The 21,534-nt window shown below is 38.8% G+C and overlaps 1 protein-coding gene across 9 annotated transcripts in view; it reads left to right on the forward strand.

The window, feature by feature from the left end:
- The window catches only part of LUZP1 (leucine zipper protein 1), a 101,549-nt gene that overhangs the window by 27,311 nt on the left and 52,704 nt on the right, over positions 1-21,534 (forward strand). The window contains exon 1 of one of the 9 annotated variants that reach the window (XM_019461743.2): positions 1,488-1,862. The exons of 7 other annotated variants lie outside the window; for them this stretch is intronic. The gene's annotated coding sequence lies outside the window, so the exon portion shown is untranslated. Of the gene's footprint in view, positions 1-1,487; positions 1,863-21,534 lie in introns of those variants that run through there. One more of the 9 variants, XM_019461744.2, reaches the window with a different exon arrangement.

Here is a 21,534-nt window from a genome sequence, read left to right on the forward strand (position 1 = left end):
ATGTGTCTGACTCTTGATTTCGGCTCAGGTCATGATCTCATGGTTTGTGAGTTTGAGCCCCATGTCAGCATGGAGTCTGCTTGAGATTCTCTCTCTCCCTGTCTCTGCCCCTCCTCTGCTCACGTGCTTTCTCTCTTTCAAAAATAAATTTAAAAAAATTTACTAGAGAACATGACTGAACTATGGAGATCCTAAAATGTGAAATCATATGGAAAACAGGTAAAATGGCAGAGTGAAATAATATTAATAGTAGCTAATGACATTTGGTTAGCACTTACTCTATGCCAGCCACTATTCTCAGATGATTTTATAACGCATTGAGTCCTTAAATAATTCTGTCTGGTAGTTACTATCCCCATTTTACACATGAGGACACTGAAGCACAGTTAAGCAGCTTGTCCATACGGCTATTAAGTGACATATTGTATGACTAGGTTTGTGTGACTTCAGAGTCTCTGTTCCACATACACGTATCTGTTACATGTTAACATCAAGAGTGCATACACATGAAGGTATATAGTGGTGGAAACAAAGTATAATTCATATATTCAATGTTTGACTAGGTTATTGTGTTTGCTTCCTTAAGCCATGTGTTATAATATCTTAACATAATTTTCATTACATGTTACAATTATATTATTTTAGTAATATTCACTCACATTTACTGACTATATGGCTTGGGTTTGAATTCCAGCCCTACCACATGATTTTTGTGTAAACTTGGGAAAGGAACTCTACCTCTTTGTGCCTCAATTTACTCATTTGAAAAATGGAGTTAGTAATACCTGCCTCCTAGTGTTGTGAGAAATAAATGAGTTGATGCAAAGGGCTTAGAATGACAGGAAGTAAACATGTAGTCAATGTTGGCTGTTAAGCTTTTAACTTTTCCAAGTACTTTAAATACCATTTCCTTCAAATAACATTCCTCTTTTTTTTTTTTAAGTTTATTTTGAGAGAGAGCTAGCGCACCTGTGCACAAGCCAGGGAGGGGCAGAGAGAGGGAGAGACAGAATCTTAAGCAGGCTGCGTGCCATCAGTGCAGAGCCTGATGTGGGGCTCAAACCCACGAACTATTAGATTATGACATAAGCTGAGATCAAGAGTCAGATGCTTAACCAACTGCAACACCCAGGCACCCCTCAAATGACATTCCTATGTGAGAGGTAGGGTCTAGAGTCTAGCCTATTTATTTCATTTATTTATTTTAAATGTATTTATTTTTTTTGAGAGTGTGAGCACATGTTTGTGTGAGCAGGGAAGGGGCAGAGAGAAAGGGAGAGAGAGAATCCCAAGCAGGCTCCATGTTGTGAGTGCAGAGCCAGATGTGGGGCTTGCTTTCACGAATGGTGAGATCATGACCTGAGCTGAAAATCGAGTCAGATGCTCAACCCCCTGAGCCACCCAGGCACCCCTAGGGTCTAGCATATTTAGACCCATTTTACAAATGAGAATTCCATGAAGCAAGTTGTCTTAAGGACACCAGATCAGAATTAAATGGAATAAAATTTAAAAGGTTATTTAACCCTGGTCTGAAAGAGAAAACAAATGGCTTGGGATGAGTGTCGTGTAATAGTCACCTCTCTTGTATAAGTAGGACAAGTCTGTGGTGTTTGGAATGAGAAGGAAGATCATTCCTAGCTTCTCATTGCTTGTTCCAGTCCTTGATTCACTTCCGCTCTTAGAGGGGGATGTTGCTGCGTCATTCCTATGTCCTGGTGTAGCCATCTAGCAAGCTGAGAAACAACATTTGAAGGGTATCAGATTGGCTGGGAACTGAGAAAAAACAGTGTACCTTTTCTATGTGGAAGAAAAGGTAAAACGAATGGGAGACGTGAACTGCTAGTATGAGCTGATGCTGTCATGTGAGTTTTATGGATTTAACTCTTGACCTGCTTCAACTGAATCCCAATCTTGTGTCGGGTGTCAGTTTTCTGCAGTTGTTTAGAGGCATTTTTAGGATTTAAAATGCTTCTAGCTTTTTTTTTTTAAACCGGTTTTATGCGGCTTGATACATCTCAGCTGTCAGCACTCGATTTTGCTGCAGTATGTTCTGCATGCTGTCTGCATTGCTCTAACCAGATCTTGGTAAGACTTGCCATTCCATCTCTTTGACGAAAAGATTTCTTTGCATCTCTTTTCAGGCTAGTTTGCTGAGGCATTGGAGGCTCTTCCCTACTCCTTGGAAAAACCTAAAAAGCGTTTCTATTTTGAGACGTGACCTTGTGTTGGGGTTTCTCTTGGCTAGGATTTCCACAGCTAACGGCTGTTAGCTTTCCCTTAGCTCTAAAACATAGGAACAGTGTCTTCAGCAAATGCATATTGTACCTGTCCATGCAAGAGACTACTAGTAGTCACTGGAAATGCAGAGTATAAAAATTGAAGCATATTGCATTAGAGTGAATAATGATTAAGGATAGGTGAGGCAATAATATATCAAGGGAGTTTTAGAATCATGCAGACCTTGATTTAATTCCCAGTTCTGCCTTTTATTCCCAATGTGGCCCTGGTCAAATTGCTTACCTTTCCCGAATCTCGATTTTCTCATCTATAAAACCTAGTTCTTAGGATTGTTTTAAGGTTTGAGAGAATAAATTGATAACCCTGAACAGAACGCATGATATAGTGCTGTGAAATGTTTGCTAACCTTCCTGAAGTTGATGGGGTTCCTCGTTAAAATTGGGATATTAGTACTTAGTTCAGCCTTGTTGTAAAGATGAAGTGAGAGTAGAGGGATGCCTGGGTGGCTCGGTTGAGTGGTCAGCTCTTGATTTTGGCTCAGGTCATGACCTCATGGTTTGTGAGCTCAAGTCCCACATCGGGCTCTGCACTAATTGTAGAGCCTGCTTGAGATTCTCTCTCTCCCTCTCTTTCTCTGCCCTTCCCCTGCTCTCATGCTTGCTCTCTCTCTCTCTGTCTCAAAATAAGTAAACATTTTTAAAAAAAGATAAAATGAGAGTAGATAGGTAGCTGGCATGTAGATGTTACATGTGCAATAAAGAACTGGGACAACTGGAATACTTGAGGCAATATTTCTTTTGAAGAAACAAATTGAAATACTACCCAAATCATACCAGCAACTAGCCAGTGCTATTTCAGCAGTCTGTTTGTGTTACTCTTGCTGTGCTGAGCTAAATATATGCATTTCCAGTTGTATTTTGCCGGTGATTCATTATTTCCTCAGTTTATCTCAAGGTCCAGGCCTTTCTTTTTTATGCATAATCATGTTCTACTCATTCTGAAAGATGAGCTTAAATTCTACCATGGAGCTCTTATAAGTCACTCCACAGAAATGATTTGTCTCACTTCTAAATGCCATTATGACACTTAGCATGGACTTATACATAATATTTTTGCTCCCATTATCTGGCTGAAGTTGTATTCCTTCTTAAAGATTTTTTTTTTTTTTAGGTTATTTATTTTGAGACAGTGCACAAGCAGGGGAGGGGCAGACAGAGAAGGAGAGAGAGAGAATCCCAAGCAGTCTCTGCATTGTTAGCTCAGAGCCCAGTGTGGGGCTTGAACTCATGAACCGTGAGATCATGACTGGAGCTGAAGCCAAGAGTTGGACGCTTAAGTGACTGAGCCACCCAGGTGCCCCATATTCCATTCCTTCTTAAAATCTTGTTTAGATGTCTTCCATGAAACCTTTCCTAACTCATACATCAAGTCTCTTCTGTACTTCTGTTATTGTACATCTTCTGTAGCACTTGTTGCACTTAGCACATTGTTACACTTTTGTCTACTTATAATGAACTGTGACTATCATAAGAACAGAGTATTTTGTTCTCTGTATTCCTATTTTATAGCACATGCCTGGCTCACCATGTAATAAATTGAGAGTTCGATACATCAACCTTGTGTTGGTATTTTTCTTTTTCCAACCCCAGAAGGACTTGAGTGAGAAGTTCACTTTGGTGTCTCTGCGTGTGTTTTAAAATAAACAAACAAAGGGGTGCCTGGGTGGCTCAGTCATTTAAGTGTCCGACTTCAGCTCAGGTCATGATCTCACGGTTCGTGGGTTCGAGCCCTGAATCAGGCTCTGTGCTGACAGCTCAGAGCCTGGAGCTTGCTTTGGGTTCTGTGTGTCTCTCTCTCTCTCTCTGCCCCTCCCCCACTTGTGCTATGTCTCTCTGTCTCTCAAAGGTGAATAAATGTTAAAAAAAAAAAAATATATATATATATAATTTACATACCATAAAATTCACAACTATCATTATTTAATTTCAGAACGTTTTTATCACCCCATAAGGAAACCCCATAGCATTAGCAGTCACTCTCCATTCTCCCCTATCTCCAGTTCCTGGCAGTCATAATCCATTTTCTGTCTCTCTGTGGATTTGCCTATCCTAGACATTTTATATAAATGGAATCATACAATATGTAGACTATTGTGTCTGGCTTCTTTGACTTACCGTAGTATTTGCAAGGTTCATCTGTGTTGTAGCATTGTTATCAGTCCTTCATTTTTAGGGCTGAATTATACCCCACTGTATGGATATACCACATTTTGTTTATTCATTGGTTGAAAGACGCTTGGGTTGTTTCCACTTTTGGGCTGTTGCGAATAAAGATTGCCATAGAAGTTCATGTGTAGGCACAAGTTCTCATTTCTTTTAGGTGTATTCCTAGAATGGAATTGCTACGTCCTATGATAATGTAATGTTTAACTTTTTGAGTAACTACCAGATTTTTTTTCAGAACATCTGCACCTACCAGCAGTGTAGGTGGGTTCCAGTTTCTCCATATCCTCATAACACTTGTTACTGTCCTTTTTGTTTATAGCCATACCTGGTGGGTGTTAAGTGGTATCACATTGTGGTTTTGATTTGCATTTCCCTAATGACTAATGATGATGGAGCATCTTTTCATGTGCTTATTGGCCATTGGTGTATGTTTCTTTGGAGAAATGCCTATATAAATCCTTTGCCATTTTAAAAATTGGTTATTTGTCTCTTTATATTTTAATTATAAGAGTTCTCTGTATATTTTGGATATTAGTCTCTCATCAGATACATGATTCTCTGAGTTTTTGGATCTATTTGCCTATAATTCATTGCCTACCTCATACATCAATATGATACAGTAGAACTAGAGGTCCTGAAAGAGCATATGTTGATTGAAGGAACTGCCATACTACAGGTAGCACTGTTCTAGAGGTCTTGGGTTACAAGAAAGATAGTGAGCATTTGACTGGGGACTAGAGAAATTTGAGTTTTAGTCCTAGCATTGCCACAGCTAGATAGTATGACCTTGGGTATATAATGTAACTTCAGGGTCTCCGTTTTCTCCCCTATAAAAGTGAATGATTTGAACTAGGTAGTATTTAAGGTCTCCACTAACGTTGTTCGAGTTGATAAGGTCCTTGGAGACACATATATTATAGGTCAGATTATACCCCATCTCATTTGTTGTTAACAATAGAACTCTTGTGCATGCTGCTACTTTTGCTAGAAAACTTTTTATTTTTTTCTCTCCAACCCTGGCTTTCTTTAAAACTAGTCATAATAAATTCTGACCAGCTCCAGTCATATGAATAAACCTGGATTTTTATTAAAGAATTTATAGCTATATGGTCGCCTGGGTGGTCAGTCGGTTAAGCGTCTGACTTTCACTCAGGTTATGATCTTGCAGCTCATCAGTTCGAGCCCCATGTCGGGCTCTGTGCTGACAGCACACGCATGCTCTGTCTCTCTCTCTCTCTCAAAAATAAAAATGTTAAAAAAATAAAAAAGAATTTATACATAAAAGAGACCTTTAAGGATGTTTTAATCAAGTGTTCGCTATTACAAGTGATTAATTAGAGGCATACAAAATTTAAGGTCATTGATTTAACAGTGCATTTGCTTAGTGTCTGCTGTGTTCCTTACTTAGGCTGTGTAGTTAGTGGCAGAATTGAGGTGAGAACTGAGGTGTCCTGTACTCTCAGTTCACTATTTCCAGTATACCATTTTGCCATGGGTTACTTAGAGTCTGGTTAAGAAGTAGTATCAGGAATTTGCCAGTGTTTCAATGAAGGGTTGCAATAATTTGCCTCCAAGTGGAATTGACATATCTGTTACATATTTTAGGTATAAATTGATGGATAGTTTTAATTTTTAATCATTTCTCTTTCCTTCAGGGACCAATTTTCAGCCTTAGAAAGTTATATATGGCTCTAAGTTTTCCAGTTGGCTACCTGTGATTTATTATAACACCAGTGATATTGCACTGACTCAGCCCATGGTCTCCCTGGTCACTGACTCCTGATTTATACTGGCACTGTGCCTATTCTTAACCACTTCTCTGTTAATGTGGTTTTTCTAATTTCTTCAGTAGAATATGCAACTTCATTGGATTCTCTTAAAAAATCTCAAAAGTCTCTAACCTTGCCCCATAAATAGGTACTGTGTGGACTAATGGAACTATTTGAATAGGAGGATAGTGTATTCCCAAGGAGTCTGCAGTTATTTATGTGCAATATCAAAACCTAGAAAACACTTAAAAATGAAAAACAAAGGGGTGCTTATGTGGCTCAGTTGCTTAAGCATCTGACTATTTGGGCTCAGGTCATGATCTCACAGGTTTGTGAGTTTGAGCCCCACACCCAGCTCTGCACGCTGACTGAGTGGAGCCTGCTTGGGATTCTCATTCTCTCTCTCTCTCTCTCTCTCTCTCTCTCTCCCTCCCTCCCTCCCTCCCTCCCCCCCCCGCCCCTCCCCCGATTCTCTTGCGCTTGTGTGCTGTCTTTCTCTCTCTCTCTCTCTCTCTCTCTCTCTAATAAACTTAAAAAAAAGAAAAACCTGATTCACTTCATAGCAAAATCTGACCTGAATTTAAGTGAGACTTTTTTTTAAAGGCTTAATTTTTTGGTAACGTTTATTTATTATTGAGAGATGGAGAGAGACAGAGCATGAGCATGGGGGTGGTGGCAGAGAGAGGGGGAGACACAGAATCTGAAGCAGGCTCCAGGCTCCGAGCTGTCAGCACAGAGCCCGATGCGGGGCTCGAACCCACAAACCGCAAGATCATGACCTGAGCTGAAGTTGGACACTTAACTGAGCCACCCAGGCGCCCCTAAAGTGAGGCTATTTATAATGTGTGTGTGTTGGGGGGGGTGTATGTTTATGTATTTTGAGGATGGGGAAGGGGCAGAGAGGAGAGAGAGAATCCCAAGCAGGCTCTGTGCTGTCAACACAGAGGGGCTTGAATTCATGAACTGTGAGATCATGACCTTAGCCGAAACCAAGAGTTGGATGCTTAACCGACTGAGCCACCCAGGTGCCCCAGTGTATGTTTTTTTTTTTAAAGTAAACTCTACCCGTAATGCCCAGTGTGGGGCTTAAACTCACAACCCTGAGATCAAGAGTCACATGGTGTACTAACTGAGCCAGCCAGGCACCCCATGATTATTTCTGTCTTTAAATTGTGGAAATAATTGATGTGTTTGCCTACTGGGTATTGTCCTAGTCCCTATTATCTTTCCAAATTAAAAAAAAAAATTATGACTTCCAAAATATATTTAGCTGAAAACAAGGGGCTATGGATCTGTATTTGTTTTGTTGTTGATAGTTCCTTGTTACATGGATTCTTGTTGAGATAAACCCAAGGGAGTTGAGTTTTTGTATTGGGCCTTCATTGGACAGCTGATTTCCATACTGTTCTTTGTTTTTCAAAAGGACATTGCTGTGCCACCCCTTTATTAATATTGGGGAAGGAGTTTTCTCTCGCTCTTTAAAAGAGTTGAGAATTGGGGTGCCTGGGTGGCTCAGTTGGTTAAGTGTCCGACTTCAGCTCAGGTCACGATCTCACGGTCCGTGAGATCGAGCCCCACGTCGGGCTCTGGGCTGATGGCTCAGAGCCTGGATCCTGCTTCGGATTCTGTCTCCCTTTCTCTCTGCCCCTCCCCCATTCATGCTCTGTCTCTCTCTCTGTCTCAAAAATAAATAAACGTTAAAAAAAAAAAAAGAATTCTTTATGGTTTCTTTCTTTTTCTCTTCAATTACTGTTTTTGAAAATTTGTAAACCTACTAAATGATTGTGTGAATAGTATTATGAACACTCATATACCTTTCACTACATCGGTGGTTCTCAAAGGGTTATTTATATATCCCTGGGGGTCCCCAAGACCTTTTAAGGGAATCTGCAAGGTTAGAACTATTTTCATAATAATAATTCTAAGTTATCATTTGCCTATTTCACCGTGATGACGTTTGTATTGATGATGCAAAAGCAGTCAATGGTGCTGTTGGTGTCTTAGCACAAATCAAGGTAGTGGTATCAAACTGTATTAGTAATAATTATGTTTGCAGCACACTTGCAGTAAAACAAAATTTCTAGTTTCATTTGAGAATGTCCTTGGGGCACCTGGCTGGTTCAGTCAGTAGAAATGCGACTCTTGATCTCAGAATTGTAAGTTTGAGCTCCATGTTGGGTGCAGAGATTAGTGAAAAATAAAATCTTAAAAAAAAAAAGTCCTTGAAGGAGTAAAAGTTACTAATTTTATTAAATTTTGATTCTTGAATACACATCTTTTTAGTGTTCCATTTGATGAAATGGGGAGTTCTATGAAATATTTCTGCATATCAGGATATAGCGTTTATTTGAGGATAAACACTGGTTTATTGTTTGAGTTGCAACTAAACTAACCTCTTCTTTCATGACATCATTTTTACTTGAAAGAATGAGTGACACACTGGTTACTCAGTTTTGGGTATTTGGGAGACATTTTTTGGAAATGAATGAAATTAAGTTTGTCACTTCAGGGAAAACAACTGACAATATCTATTGCCAGTGATAAAACTCAGACTTTAAAGCAAAAGTTAGAATTTTGTGTTACTTACATCTTTCACTATGAGCTTGTCAACTTCCCAATGCTCAAGTCTTTTTTGACGAGTTTGGAGTTTGGTGGCAATAGTAATGATAGTGAATTTTTGAGATTATATAATGGAATGTGTCAGTATTTAAGAAGATCTGCCTGTTAACTTAGTGAACTAGTATTTGCCAAATTATCAAGGCATGATTTTATAAAATCACACTTGGGTAAAAGATCTATTCACAGTGCAAAATAGACCAATGGATTTTAATATAACAGAGTATGAAAAATTGATGTGGCTTCAGATTCCACCTTACGACTGGCCTGTGAGAAACTACTACTTGTCAAGTTATGGTGTCATGGTATCTTATATGGTATCATATAAGAATATCTCTAATCCTCTTAAAAGGCTATTAAGGCACTCCTTTTTCAAGTGCATATTGTGTAAAGTTGTATTTTCTTCTCATACTTCAAACAAAATACGATGTTATAATGCACGGACGCAGAAGCAGGTATGGTACTGCAACAACAGATGTTAAAGAGATTTGCCAAAGTGCAAAAACCAATGCCGCTCTTCTCATTAAAGTTTTTGGTCTTGGAGAATTACTTTTCATAAAAATATGTTACTTAGGGTAACCTATAATGAGTTTATATAATTTGAAAATTAATACATTTTAAAATTTTCTCTGTTTTCTTATATGGCGAATACAGATAGATATAACTCATACACACAAAAGCCCTTTGGGGGTCTTCAGTAACTTTTTTATTTTTATTTTTATTTTGGAGAGAGCACAAGAGAGCAAGGGAGAGGGGCAGAGGGAGAGAGAGAATCCCATGCTGAGCATGGAGCCCAGTGCGGGGCTCAGTCTCACAACCTTGGGATCATGATTCAAGCCACAATCAAGAGTCAGATGCTCAACAGACTGAGCCACCTAGGCCTCCCTTTCAGTAATTTTTAAGAGTGCAAAGGAGTCCTGAGATCAAAAAGTTTGAGAACTACTGGCCCAGGTTCATGATTAATATTTAAGTCATATTTGCTTTTTCCATTTGTTTAATTTGTTTTTCTGAAACTTTTGAAAGCAAGTTGCAAACATCATAATCTGTATCCCCTATATAATTCTGCATTCAACATTGATACACCAGTGTTTAATGTTAGTTCATGTTCAGATATCCCAGTTGTTTCAGAAGTGTTCTTTATAGCTTCCCCTCCCCTTTAGAATCCACTTCAAGGATTTCTTGTTACATTTGGTCCACGTGTCCCTTTTAATCTAGAGCAGGGATTGGCAAATTGTTTTCTGTAAAGGACCACATAGTAAATATTTTTTGGCTTTGTGGGCCATACTATTTCTTTAAGAGGAAAGCACCCATAGATAGTGTGTAAATGAATGGGTATGGCTGTACTCCAGTAAAACTTTAGTTTGAAGATCCCTTACCTAGAAAATCTCTACTCTTTTGTGTATGTGCGTGTCTTTAATAACACTTTCTCTTTTGAAGAGTCTAGGCCAGTTGTAATGTCCTATAAGTTGGATTTGTCTAATTGTTCTCTCATGCTTAGATATAGGGTAAACGCTGTGAAGTTCTCCTTGTATCATATTGAGAGACATGATGTTAGTCTGCTCCATTATTGTTGATGGCAAAATTTCACCTTTTCGTTAAAAAGGTACTTACTCCCCTTTGTAAGTAATCTGTGGGGTGAGTTTGAGACATTGTGAATATCTTATTCTCCTACCAGATGTTTTTTTAGCATACACTGATGATCCTTGCCTGAATCAGTTATTACATTGGTGGTGTTGGTATAGTTCTTAACATCTACTTAACAATAGCAATAAAAAAACAAATTATATTTTTAGAATAGTACTCCTGAGCTTATTTAGAAAGCCCTATTAATATATATTGTTACTGTGCTCTGTAGTTTAGTTTCCCATTGTAGACTCTCTCCCTGGGAGTGTGAGGCTGACAGATTGGGTCTGCATGTGTTGTACTGAACAGCTGCCCTCTAGAAGCAGGGTTCCAAAATATGGTGTCTTCTTCTGAGCCCAAGTCTGCTTAAGAAGGGACCTGGCCTATTCTGGACTGGAAGTCGTCTTTACCATGGCTAGTTTTACCTGTTCCTTACCCGTGTTGTCAATATTTCTTCTACTTTACTGTTTCAATTTGTGGATCCTATAGTATTGTCTGGATCAATTTTTGCCTAATTATATGTTAAAGGCTGTGCTGAAAACCAAGTAGTTACAGCTTAGAAAAATGTATGTATTTAATTTTTTAAGAGGAACATTTCCCCTACTACCTTCTTATGAAAAATTTTGAAACTTACTGAAGAAAACTAAAACACCTTTTAGCTGGATTCAGTAATTGTGAACTTTTTGCCTTATTGTACTTATGTAGTTTATATGTATATCTATATATACGTATCCATTTTTTCTTAACTGTTTGAAAACCTGCAGATATGTAACCCCCTAGAATAAAGGCAATCTACTAGATAACTACCATATCGTTATATCACACCTGAAAAAATTATGTTCCTAATATATCAGTTCATATTGACATGTTTCCAGATTTCTCAAGATTGTCTTTTATAGTTTTTTCAGAAATACTCTCTTGAAGAATGGTAATAGATGAGAGATGGACATACAGTTGAGCAGTGAAGCAGTGAAGTGAGCAGTGAAACAGTGGTTTGTGATACAGAAATAACTATAAGTTTATATGGTGCTCTGCAGGTAGCTGCACTTAGTTGCATTTCATTGGTCAACAAAATTAAGTCATCTGATTGTAGGGGAGGAGGTTCAGGGCTTCTTTTGCTTATAGTGGAGTGTTGGAACTTTCAGAATATCCATGCACATGATAAATTGAAAACATAAGAAATTAGAATGATGCCTAGCCTAGTGCCTGGCTTATAGTAGCTACTTAATATTTGTTGATTTAATTAAAGTTGTAATTGGAAGTGTGTGTCAGAAGATTATAACTGAACATTGATTTCAGTGCATTTCAGTATATTTAGTCTGTTAGGTGTTGTGGGAGATGAAATAGGAAACAGTATTTATGCTCTTGTGGAGGACTATAGTATTAGGTGAGAGGAAACAAACACTTTTTTGGGGTAATATTTATGGACTATTTTCTGTATGCCGGGTAGTATTCTCGGCATTGGGATACAGTGCTCAACAACACTGACAAAATTCTTGCCTGCATGGAGCTTACATGCTAGTCAAGAGAGACCACATATCAGCATATCAACAGAATGATTTCAGATAGAGAAAATAGAAGTTTGATACAGTAGGTAGTAATAGGAGGTGAAGAGTATAGCTTTAGCTAGCATTGTCAGGGGAAGCATTTGTGAGGAAGTGACACTGAACTTGACAAGTCGTGAGGAGATAATAGCTATGGGAAGATCTGGGGGAAGGCAGAGGAAACTACAAGTACAGAGATCCTAAGGTTTATTAAAAAAAAGTTTTTTTTTTTAAATGTTTATTTATTTTTGAGAGAGACGGAGACAGAATGCAAGTGGGCTAGGGGCAGAGAGAGAGGGAGACACAGAATCTGAAGGAGGCTCCAGGCTCCGAGCTGTCAGCACAGAGCCTGACGTGGGGCTCGAACTCACGAGCTGTGAGATCATGACCTGAGCTGAATTTGGGTGCTCAACTGACTGAGTCACCCAGGCACCCCCACAGATCCTAAGGTTTTGATGAGCTGGCTATTGTGAGGACTTAAGGAGGCCAGTATGTATGGAGGAGCAGAGTGAGAAGGATCAGAGAGAATGGCAGAAGAATATGACAGGAGATGAAGCAGGACAGGAAGGCAGTGACCAAGTTGTGTAAGGTTTTTATTTATTTTAAGTGATTGGAAACCATTGAGAAATACAAACTGTACTCCATCAAATATCTGAAGGATTCAGATCATTGGTAAAGAGCTCAGTTTTAACTATAACTTGGTGTATCCTGAGGCTACTCCCCTCTCCTTTCCTCTTGCTTTTTTCCTTAAACAGGTCTTTATTGAATAACTGTTATATTCATAACATAGTACTGGTGGGAGTATAAAGGAAAGACAAATCTATACTAACCTTAAAGACTTTTACATAATAGTTGGAGTAATATCGTCTAAACACAAAAAAATGAGTGTATTGGATAAGAGAACAGTACCTCCATCTTGGTAGTACATGCTTATATGCTAGATGGCAGTTCAAGAAGGGAAGACTTTTTTTTTTTAATGTTTATTTTTGAGAGAGAGAGCAGGGGGCAGAGAGAGAGGGAGAGGGAGAGAGAGAGAGATAGAGAGAGAGAGAGAGAGAGAGAAAGAATCCCAAGCAGGCTCCATGCTATCAGTGCAGAGCCTGATGCAGGGCTTCGACTCACAAACTGTGAGATCATGACCTGAGCCGAAATCAAGAGTCAGACACTTAACTGACTGAGCCACCCAGGCACCCGAAGAGGGGAAGAATTAATGAGTAGTGGGTATGGGAGAGTTCCATTGAAGAGGACATGACATTGAATTGTTTCTTGAACAGATTTGATGAGATGGAAGAGATGGCAGCCATTCCGGGCAGGGAGATGTCCAGGCAAAGGTATTGCATGAAGGAATTTGTCCTCAGGAAATAATGAGTAGGTCTGTCTGTCCAGGGAAAGAAAAAGATAATGGCTGACATGCCTGGGCCTTGAGTGACAATCTGAGGAATTTAGACTTTAGTCTGTAGTTGTAATGGGTGCTCCTCTTATATTCTTATTTGTGCATTTGTCTCTGGTATTCTGAATCTGTTAATCAACTAATACTTATTGCTATTATGTGCATTGTATTCTTTGAAATTCTAACAGCATTGATCACTTGCAGATGTGAAATTGTGATTCTGGCACATGGTTTGTATGCAGATACAGAAACATGCAGAAAACAGTGGACAAGGAAAACACATTTTTTTTTTCTTTAAGTTTATTTATTTAATTTTGAGAAAGAGGGAGAGGGAGAGAGCGAGCATGAACGGTGGAAGGGCAGAGACAGAGGGAGAGAGAGAATCCCAAGCAGGCCCCGTGCTGTCGGCACAGAGCCTGATGAGGGGCTTGATCTCACAAATCATGAGATTATGACCTGAAACCAAAATCAAGAGTTGGATGCTTAACTGACTGAGCCACCCAGGTGTCCTGAAAACAAATTCTTCTAAGTGATCTTCCTTCCTTGGGAAAGTTTGATGGGGTGGGAGTTGTATCACTAGTAGGCACTGAGTAGTTGGAGGATTTTGTTATAGAGAGATGGATTGGGGGAAAATGTTGAAACTATAAGAAAGGCTATGCTGATTTAGAATGTGTTGCAAGATTCTAAATCTCGTCATCTTTATAATCTGGATTTTGATAAGGCAGTGGGCACTTATGTTTAAAGGTTGAAAATAAGAGAATGTGAGCTTTACTGGTGAGGTTTTCTTATTTTGATCATTACTTAAAATGCAACTACCTACACATAACAATCCCAGTAGCTCCTTAACTAATTAACTCACTCTCTGTTTCACCTACCCAAACCACACTGGTTTAAGAAAGATTTGATCATTTCTTACAATCTTATCAATGTTATTGATAAATACTTTATTGTGTTAATTAGGACTCATGTCATGTAGTCTTTTATTTAAGATTATTGAGAGTTTTTTCTGCATTCTGCTTATTTTCTATTTAGCTTATGGAGGACTAAGCCATATAGGTTTATGCTGATAGTGTTTATTGGCTGTCCCTAAGAGTCAGAGCTTTTATAGCTGGAAGAAATCATCTGGATTCTTGTTTTAATCACCCTGGTTTATAGATCTGACTTATCCGAATGGGTAAGTGCCTTAGCACGAAAGGAAGCAATTATCTGGATATAGAGGAACCCAGGCTTCCCTTCCCTCTCCCCTCTATACCTTATGGTGGGATCATTCATGGTTCTTCTCAAAACAAAACAACATATTGATGTTTATATCCCAGTTCTCTGCCATTGAGAGACTTAATAATGCAGTTGGAGAAATAGGACTTAATACATAAAAAGATTAATAATGGGTAAGCCACATCCTTTCCTTTTTTTAAAAAAATTATTTATTTTTTAATTTCCATCCAAGTTAGTTAGCATATTGTGCAACAGTGATTTCAGGAGTAGATTCCTTAATGCCCTTTACCTATTTAGCCCATCTCCCCTCCCACAACCCCTCCTGTAACCTTCTGTTTGTTCTCTGTATTTAAGAGTCTCTTATGTTTTTGTCCCCCTCCCCTGTTTTTATATTATTTTTGCTTCCCTTCCCTTATGTTCATCTGTTTTGTGTCTTAAATTCCTCAAATGAGTAAAGTCATATGATATTGGTCTTTCTCTAACTTCGCTTAGCATAATACCCTCTAGTTCCATCCTTGTAACTGCAAATGGCAAGATTTCATTCTTTCTGACTGCCGAATACTACTTCATTGTGTGTGTGTGTGTGTGCGTGTGTGTGTGTATACACACACCACATCTTCTTTATCCATTCTTCCGTCGATAGACATTTGCACTCTTTCCATACTTTGGCTATTATTGATAGTGCTGCTGTAAACATTGGGGTGCATATGCCCCTTTGAAACAGCACACCAGAATCCCTTGGATAGGATACCTAGTAGTGTAATTGCTGGGTCATAGGGTAGTTTTATTTTTAATTTTTTTGAGGAACCTCCATACTGTTTTCCAGAGTGGCTGCACCAGTTTGCATTCCCATCAGCAGTGCAAAGGAAATCCTCTTTCTCTGCATCCTCGGCCAATATCTGTTGTTGCCTGAGTTGTTAATGTTAGCCATTCTGACAGGTGTAAGGTGGTATCTCATGGTGGTTTTGATTTGTATTTCCCTGATGATGAGTGATGTTGAGCATTTTTTCATGTGTCGGTTGGCCATCTGGATGTTGTCTTTGGAGAAGTGTCTATTCATGTCTTTTGCCCGTTTCTTCACTGGATTATTGTTTTTTGGGTGTTGAGTTTGATAGGTTCTTTATAGATTTTGGAGGAAGTTTATTTATTTTATAACTTCACCTATTTTCCCACCCTTCTCCCCTCTGTTAACCAATCACTAGTTTGTTGTCTGTATTTATGAATCTGTTTCACTTTTTGTTGTTTGTTTTATTTTTTGGATTCCATATATAAGTGAAATCACATGGTATTTGTCTTTCTCTGACTTACTTAGCATAGTACTCTCTAGGTCATATCCTTCTTTTCTTAAAGTTTAAGACTAGTTGGAGTTTAGTGCTCCCACACGTAGTGGAACTTTTAATAATGCTGGCCTTATAGATGGCATCTTATATCAGATTTTTATTCTGCTATCAAGGTTCACATTACACTAATAATTATCTCTGTATAATGCTTTATACTTTATGAAGTATTTTTATAAGCATTATCACATTCAAATTTTAGTGCACCACTGTTGGGTGGCTCTTTTATAGCTGAAACTTAAACTCAGATTTTACTTCATGTCCTCCTAATGTACTAAACAACACTGCTTCTGTGATTTCACTTGCTTTATATCCAGATTTCCATAGTAATGAATTATGTTTTGATAGGTTCCATTTTGGAATAACCTCAAAAATTTTTTAAACTGGAAAAGCTATGTTTTCCATTACTTATTATTCAAAGGGAGTTGAATGAACTTTTTTTTTTTTTTTTTTTTTACACTAAAGTTGGACTGAAGAATTTGATCTTAGGCAGCTTCTTGAGTTTGAGTTAACATAGCCTATTTAACTATTATGAATTCAGGAAACATTTATCAAATGTTGTGCCAGGCTTAGTGCAGGGGATGGGAGATGGGGAGAGCCTTAGGAATGAAAGTGTTAAAATGAAAAAAGAGCAAGAATTTGAAGTCAGGTAGACCTGAATTCAGATCCCAGGGTGCTATGTATTTATTAGTTGCAAATTATTTAACTCCTTGGAGCTTCAGATTCCTAATCTATAAAATGGGGATAATAATACCTATTTTGTAGGATTGTTTTAAAGATTAGGGTGATGTATATGAAGCACTTAGTATAGTATGTGTTTTATAAGTCATTGCCCCTAAGCGAATGAATTGACAGATGTATGTGGTGAGAGTTAGCTGCGTCTTGACAGGAAGTGTTTGGCTGACCTAATGCAGAATCGAGTGAAGGGATTTTTGGCTGCCAATGTAGTATGTTCTGCTTTTGTTGAAACTTGCAGCTCTCACACTGGTGTTTGCCAGCATTGCATTTAACTTCTCACATAGTAGAAGCCAAGTCATTCCTGTGGAGTATAAGTCATTTGGAAACATCTGTGGGCTGGACCTTTAAACCTGTATTGCAGTTCAGTTAGGGGGAAAAAAAATCTCATGTTATCATAGGGGAGTCAAAATCATGTGGTAGGAAACCTCTCTGAGTTGGCACCTAGATTCAGCTTCCTGAATGATGTAGTCATCTAAAGGATGACACTGGTGACAGTGCATATGCTAGGCAAACTGAATGGAATGAAAGACTGAGAACTTATTTTGAATTTTTCTGAAATGGTGCTTTATTAATTTGTAAACATTTATTAAGCACCTACTATGTACCAGATATGTTCTGGGTGCTAGGAATACAGTGTTAGTGTTGGGAAGTCCCCTCCCCCCCCTTTTTAAAAATTATTTTTCAGTGTTTGCTAATTTTTGAGAGAGAGAAAGAGAGACAGAGCACAATTGGGGGAGAAGCAGAGAAAGAGGGAGACACAGAATCTGAAGCAGGCTCCAGGCTCTGAGCTGTCAGCACAGAGCCCAGTGTGAGGCTTGAACCCACCGACCGTGAGATCATGACCTGAGCCGAAGTCAGACGCTTAAACTGAATGACCCAGGTGTCCCAGGAAAGCCCCTTTTATAATAGAGCTCATGTTCTAGTAGGGGAGAGTGTAAGTAAATATAAAATATAATGAATCTCAGGTAATGTTCAGTACCATGAAGAGAAATAAATCAGGAGAGGCAAGAACTAAGTTAAGGAAGGGGTGCTTATTTTTAGAGAGGATCTCACTTTACATAGGATGGAATGGAAGACTTTTCTGAGACATAATAAAAACACAGCCCAGAATGAAACCACTGAGTGACCATGCAAGAAAAGGAGCCCAACCAGTGTGTTTGAGTAACCTTTAGAAGAGTCTTTGGTATGAGGAGTGGAGGTAGCACTGACTTCAAAAGTTGCTTTATGGGAATGCAAGCTGGTGCAGCCACTCTGGAAAACAGTCTGGAGTTTCCTTGAAAAACTAAAAATAGAACTACCCTACTACCCAGCAATTGCACTACTAGGGATTTATCCACGGGATACAGGTGTGCTGTTTTGAAGGGACACATGCACCCCCATGTTTATAGCCGCACTATCAACAATAGCCAAAGTACGGAAAGAGCCCAAATGTCCATCGACAGATGAATGGATAAAGAAGATGTGGGAGATATATACACACACACACACACACACACACACACACATACATACACACAATGGAGTATTACTCGGCAATCAAAAAGAATGAAATCTTGCCATTTGCAACTACGTGGATGGAACTGGAGGGTATTATGCTAAGTGAAATTAGTCAGAGAAAGACAAAAATCATATGACTTCACTCATATGAGGACTTTAAGAGACAAAACAGATGAACATAAGGGAAGGGAAACAAAAATAATATAAAAACAGGGAGGGGGACAAAACAGAAGAAACTCATAAATATGGAGAACAAACTGAGGGTTACTGGAGGGGATGTGGGAGGGGGGATGGGCTAAATGGGTAAGGGGCACTGAGGAATCCAGTCCTGAAATCATTGTTGCACTAAAAGCTAACTAATTTGGATGTAAATTAAAAAAAAAAAAAAAAAAAAAAAGATTAAAAAAAAAAGCATTGTTAAAAAAAAGTTGCTTTAGGAGGTGGAAGGGAGGATTACCTGGTTTAAAGTGCTTGAAAAACATTAAAAAAAAAAAAAAAAAAAAAAAGGGGCGCCTGGGTGGCTCAGTCGGTTGGGCGTCCAACTTCAGCTCAGGTCATGATCTCACAGTCCGTGAGTTTGAGCCCCGCGTCAGGCTCTGTGCTGACAGCTCAGAACCTGGAGCCTGCTTCGGATTCTGTGTCTCCCTCTCTCTCTGCCCTTCCCCTGTTCATGCTCTGTCTCCCTCTGTCTCAAAAATAAATAAAAACATTAAAAAAAAAAAAGTAAAGTGCTTGAAATCAGCCCATATTGATTCTCAGTATGGGAGGGAGTGAGTCTGGTACTGTTGAAAATTGACCTGGCATCTTTGGAACACATACTGTAGGTTACACCACCCAGAAAATGTACATTTAGGTGTCCTGGAGACCTAACAATGTCCTTTTTCATCATGGTTTTTTAAGAAGCATAGTCTTTGAACCTTCTGTATCAGAATACAAATGCAAATCTATGGACTCCACAACAGATCCAGTTAATGAGAATATTCAAGGATGGTGCCTGGGAATCTGCAGTTTTAACAAGTAATTCCATATCCATAATGAGGTTTGAAAATTACTGTTTGTAATCTTGTTGATAGAAATCGTCTTTATCCCAGGCTTAGTGGGTCGGGCAGGCAAGTACTTGCTTATTTAAAATTCATTACTTTTCATAATTTACATTGGAGCTTGCATTTCCTTTTGCATCAGTTCAGTTGTTGTCTTTAATCTCTGATATACTGTAGCCTTTATATTAAGATGTGTTGTTGATGAGCCAGCAGAAAACCAAATTCTGGTCTTCTCTGCTTATATTATATGGCATTTTCACCATCAGCCACATCTCTGGGAAGGAGCGGTCTCTGAAAGAATGTGGCATTGGCTATGTAAACTTAGATGCTGTAGAAAAAGCTTGCTTATGCTCAATTGGTTTTTTCTTTTTTTTTTGGTTTTCTACTAATTGAAACGTCTAGTTATTTACTTGTGACTAGATTTTTAAATTTTTTAATAGGTCTTTTAACATGCAAAATGCTAAATCAAAGAAAAAATAGAGAATGAAGATAATGAGAAAGTGTTTAGTATATTTAGTGGTAGACAATAAATATTCAGTTTGATTTCACTGGAGAGGATGGAAACAATCAGTAGTGGCAGATTTAAACCATCTGTAGATGGTCAGACCAGATCCTTAAAGGCGTCACAGCCAACATTCTAGTGGGCACACTGTTAAAGACAGTATGCACTCTTTCCCCCATGTTTAATTTTAGTGGTACCATTGATGTTCACTGTCAGGTTATGGGAAGGCTAGAGTAGCTAGGAAGCCTATTTGCCAGGGCCAGGCTGGTGGCCAAACTTACGACTTTTGTACCTTGCCTTTTGGGTACTATCATGGCTAGTGTCTTCCTTTATTAGGGACCTCTTGCAAAGAGGTTGAGCCTTTTAGAACTTGAAAGGGCCTTAGAATGAATGAAAGTCTTTATTTTTTTATTTTACCATTAAACCAAGATTCAGATAATTGAGATTTTCTCCAAGACCTAGATACTAGACACTAGAATATGAAGTCTAGTAATGTAGTTTCCTTCATTAGGGTCATCCAATTGAGTCATCTTTTTAAAACATGTCCCTTCCCCCAAGGGTTGTTATCTTTCTGCTTAAGGGTTCTTGTAGTCATTTTATCTTAGCAGTTGGTTGTTTTTGACTTTGCCTGACCCGTGATTGGGAGGCCTGGTTAAGGTGTGAGTGGGAATTTATATCTTGCTTCATAGTAAAAATTATGTAATGTTCAAGAGAAAAGCTTTTGAGGGGCACCTGGGTTGCTCAGTCGGTTAAGCATCCTACTCTTGATTTTGGCTCAGGTCATGATCTCATGGTCGTGAGATCCAGCACCGTGTCAGACTCTGCCTGGGCATGGAGGCTTCTTGAGATTCTCTCCCTCAGTCCCTCCTCTGTACTCTCTCTCTCTCTTTCTCTCTCTCTCTCTCTCTCTCTCTCTCTCTCTCTCTCACTCAAAATAAAATAGAAAAGCTCCTAAAATTAAGGCATATGGAGGAACAGAAACAGTCCCTGAGGCACACTACAAAGCAACAGAGGAGGAGGAGAGTTCACAGAGTTGATCTCTGCTTGGAACCATGTATTTACTTTCCTTTCCCTCCCTTTCTTTAACTGCTGGACTTCCATAAACTCAGTCTTATGAAGAGGAATGGTGTGGCTTAAGAGGTTTGAGTTGGGATTCTGGACACCTAGCTTTTAGGTCCAGTTTTGCTCCAAGCCTCCATTTTCCTCTCTTTGGACCTTATTTTCCCCATCTTTAAAATGAAAGGCTGGATTATTGATCCTCAAAGATCTTTTTAGCTCTGATATTCTTTGATTTCATGAATCCTGAAAGGTTCTGATGCTCTGATGAAGGGCCACAGCTTGCAGTTTGCTCTGACACAGTATAGATGCTGCATTGGAACTTTACCACAGTGTACCTTGGGTAGTCTCAGGCTAATTTTTCTTTTTCAGGAGGAATATTTCTGAGAGTCTGGATTCTATAGATAAGTGAGTTTTGTTTTTGTTTTTATTTTTAAAGAGAATGTGAAAGGTTAAAAATAAGAGTGAAAGAAGACTTTAAAGTTGGATCTGTGGAGAATATATTAATGTGTATCCCAAGTAACTGTTGTAGAATAGCAGATGCTTTGTTCAGTCTGTGTAAGGTGGCATAGTATTGTGGCATTCTCTTGATGCTGTTGCAGAGAACAAGGGGCTATAAGGAAGTTCAAAGTCCACATAGTTTCCACCTTTGGAAAAGGTGCGCCTGCTTACCTCAGGACCCAACAGGTGGGAGAGTTACTGAGGACACGGTTTCTAGCTTCCTTAGAACTCCCACTCCTGGTG

The sequence above is a fragment of the Panthera pardus genome, unplaced genomic scaffold (genome assembly GCF_024362965.1).
Source record: "Panthera pardus isolate Hobbes unplaced genomic scaffold, ASM2436296v1 HiC_scaffold_11, whole genome shotgun sequence".
Lineage (NCBI taxonomy): Eukaryota > Metazoa > Chordata > Mammalia > Carnivora > Felidae > Panthera > Panthera pardus.